Below are 4,225 nucleotides of genomic sequence, written 5' to 3' on the forward strand. Positions count from 1 at the left end.
ACACAGGGACACAGGGACACAGGGACACATGGACACAGGGACACAGGGACACAGGGACACATGGACACAGGGACACAGGGACACATGGACACAGGGACACAGGGACACATGGACACAGGGACACAGTGACACAGAGACACAGTGACACAGGGACACAGGGACACAGTCACACAGTCACACAGTCACACAGGGACACAGGGACACAGTCACACAGGGACACAGGGACACAGAGACACAGGGACACAGGGACACATGGACACAGGGACACAGAGACACAGGGACACAGGGACACATGGACACAGGGACACAGGGACACAGTGACACAGAGACACAGGGACACAGGGACACAGGGACACATGGACACAGGGACACAGGGACACAGTGACACAGAGACACAGGGACACAGGGACACAGGGACACAGTCACACAGGGACAGTGTCTGTGTGTCTGTGTGTCTGTGTCTGTCTATGTGTCTGTGTGTCTATGTGTCTGTGTGTCTTTGTGTCTGTGTCTACGTGTCTGCGTGTCTACGTGTCTGCGTGTCTGCGTGTCTGCGTGTCTATGTGTCTGTGTCTGTGTCTGTGTGTCTACGTGTCTGCGTGTCTGCGTGTCTGCGTGTCTATGTGTCTGTGTGTCTGTGTGTCTATGTGTCTATGTGTCTGTGTGTCTTTGTGTCTGTGTCTACGTGTCTGCGTGTCTACGTGTCTGCGTGTCTGCGTGTCTGCGTGTCTGTGTGTCTATGTGTCTGTGTGTCTATGTGTCTATGTGTCTGTGTCTGTGTGTCTACGTGTCTATGTGTCTGTGTCTGTGTCTGTGTGTCTACGTGTCTGTGTGTCTGTGTGTCTGCGTGTCTGTGTGTCTGTGTGTCTGTGTGTCTATGTGTCTATGTGTCTGTGTGTCTATGTGTCTGTGTGTCTGTATCTGTGACTGTGTGTCATTGACTCCGTGTCCGTGACCCTGCATTGCAGTTTTTCAGCAGCAGGGGCCCTCCAGGTTGACATTAAAAAGCAGAGATGTGCCAGCCCTCCTCCCTCACCTCCATCCAGGGACAGGCCTTCCAGGTGAGGCAGAGGTTCCTGTGCACCTCCTCTGACCTTGTCCCCTTCGTCCGCTGTTCCTGATGTGGTTCGTTCCTGTAATCAGCGAGTCCAATCATAGACAGCAACCGTTTCACTGAACACCGAGCTCTGCTGGATCTCCCAGTTGCTACCATGTTGAGTCCTCCTCCCATCCCCACACTGACCTTTCTGTCCTGGGCCTCCTCCAGTGTCAGAGTGAGGCCCAGCGCAAATAGGAGGAACAGCACCTCACATTCTGCTCAGGCAGCTTACACCCCAAGACACCTTCAAAACGCCCACCAAGAATCTTTTTTTCTTTCCCCTGCCCCCCCCCTGACCCGCTGAGTTACTCCAGCACTCTGTGTCCATGTTCTCCAGAGATGCTGCCTGACCCGCTGAGTTACTCATGTAGGTGTAGATCAACCGTCAGGTTACAGAGCCAGAGATCGGGGGGCTGGGGAATGGAGACATTTCTTCACTCGCTGGGCTGTGAATGTGTGGATTCTCTACACAGAGAGGTGGTGGCGTCCACAATCCTGTCCTCATCGACGGGATGGTGGTGAACGGAGTCAAAAGCTTCCATTTCCTGGGCGTGCACAAAGTCATAGAGTCACAGAGTTTATGGGGGAGGGGGAGGGGGAGGGAAGTGGAGGGGGGAGAGGAGGGGAGGGGAGGGGAAGGGGAGGGGAAGGGGAGGGGGAAGGGGAGGGGAGGGGGGAGGGGGAGGGGAGGGGGGAGGGGGAGGGGAGGGTGCTGCACCAATGCAGGAGAGGTTTGGGCCCCACTTGGTCTAGTTGTCTTTATTACTGTGTCTTACCCGGGTTTGATCCAGACTATGGGTGCTGTCAGTATGGAGTTTGTACGTTCTCCCTGTTACTGCGTGGGTTTTCTCCGGATGCTCCGGTTTCCAACCACATTCCAAATACATACAGGTTTGTAGATTAATTGGCTTCTGTAAATTGTCCCCAGTGTGTGGGATAGAATCAGTGTGTAGGAAAGAACTGCAGATGCTGGATTAAATCGAAGGTAGGCACAGAGTGCTGGAGTAACTCAGCGGGTCAGGCAGCATCTCTGGAGAACATGGACACAGAGTGCTGGAGTAACTCAGCGGGTCAGGCAGCATCTGTGGAGAGAAGGAATGGGTGACGTTTTGGGTCGAGACCCATCTTCAGTCCCATTGTTAGTACATATGACAACTAAACACTCTCTACTTGAAGTATCCCTTTGTATGAGAGTTAGTGAGTGGGAGCCAAGTTACTTATTGCTAGTGTAACACGGACAATGTCACTTCACGGGCCACAGATGGCACTACAATGGTTGCTTAGTATTATGCTGGTCATTGATTTGTTGTGCCATGTTTACATATTCTGTTGTGCTGCTGCAAATAAGAATATCGTATACAATTATAAAAGGACTGGACAAGCTAGATGCAAGAAAAATGTTCCCAATGTTGGGGGAGTCCAGAACCAGGGGCCACAGTCTAAGAAAAAAGGGGAGGCCATTTAAAACTGAGGTGAGAAGGAACTTTTCAACCCAGAGAGTTGTGAATCTGTGGAATTCTCTGCTACAGAGGGCAGTGGAGGCCGATTCACTGGATGGATTTAAAAGAGAGTTGGATAGAGCTCTAGGGGCTAGTGGAATTAAGGGGTATGGGGAGAAGGCAGGCACGGGTTACTGATTGTGGATGATCAGCCATGATCACAATGAATGGCGGTGCTGGCTCGAAGGGCCAAATGGCCTCCTCCTGCACCTATTTTCTATGTTTCTAATATGATTGTTTTGTTTGGGACATTTGACAATAAAACACTCCTGACTCTGATTGTTGTATATTTATTGATGTTTTTGCATTAATTGGCCTGTAAATTTGACAATGCTACACATTGGAGAAAGTGGAGGAGACCTGGGTCAGTGATGCTGTGAGGCAGCAGCTCTACCCACTGTGTCACCATGCTGATGGGTTCTGTACGTGTTAGAAACATGGAAAACAGGCAGGAGGAGGCCATTCGGCCCTTCGAGCCAGCACCCGCCATTCATTGTGATCATGGCTGATCATCCACAATCAGTAACCCGTGCCTGCCTTCTCCCCATATCCCTTGATTCCACTAGCCCCTAGAGCTCTATCTAACTCTCTTTTAAATTCATCCAGTGAATTGGCCTCCACTGCCCTCTGTGGCAGAGAATTCCACAAATTCACAACTCTCTGGGTGGAAAAAGTTGCTTCTCACCTCAGATTTAAATGGCCTCCCCTTTATTCTTAGACTGTGGCCCATGGTTCTGACTCCCCCAACATTGGGAACATTTTTCCTGCATCGAGCTTGTCCAGTCCTTTTATAATTTTATACGTCTCTATAAGATCCTCTCTCATCCTTCTAAACTCCAGTGAATACAAAGCCCAGTCTTTCCAATCTGTCCTCGTATGACAGTCCCGCCATCCCAGGGATTAACCTGGTGAACCTACGCTGCACTGCCTCAATAGCAAAGGATGTCCTTCCTCAAATTAGGAGACCAAAACTGCAACACATGTTACGATGGGTGGAGAGAGCAGCATGGATTAACATGTACCACTCACACAAGGACCTAGGAGACCCACGGGGACGAGAGGTGGGGGTGGGGGAGAGGGGTGGGGGATGGGAAGATATGGGGGAGAAGGGGCCACAGAGAGAGAGAGAGAGAGAGAGAGAGAGAGAGAGAGGAGGGGAAGGAAGGAGGAGGAGATGTGGGGGAGAGGGCCAGAAGGAGCAGGGGAGGGAGAAATGAGAGGGGGGGGGGGGGTGACCACAGGGTGGGAGACATATTGTCCATCTCACCCCGGCTCTACCACTCACACCCTCACCCCACCCCCCCCCCCACCCCTCCTTCCCCTCCCCCTCTCTCTCCACCCCTCTCCTTTCCCCACCCCTCCCCTCTCTCCCCTGTTGACCCAGTGAGTGAGAAAGGGAGGGAGGGAGAGAGGGAGGGAGGGAGGGAGTGAGTGAGAGAGTCGAGGGAGTGAGGGAGGGAGGGAGAGAGAGTCGAGAGAGGGAGTGTGACAGAGGGAGGGAGGGAGGTGAGAGAGAGAGAGAGAGGGAAGGGAGAGAGAGAGTGTGAGAGGGAGGGAGGGAGAGAGAGAGAGGGAGGGAGGGAGAGAGAGAGAGTGAGAGAGAGGGAGGGAGGGAGAGAGAGAGAGG

This window comes from Rhinoraja longicauda, chromosome 1 (assembly GCF_053455715.1).
Source record: "Rhinoraja longicauda isolate Sanriku21f chromosome 1, sRhiLon1.1, whole genome shotgun sequence".
NCBI lineage: Eukaryota > Metazoa > Chordata > Chondrichthyes > Rajiformes > Arhynchobatidae > Rhinoraja > Rhinoraja longicauda.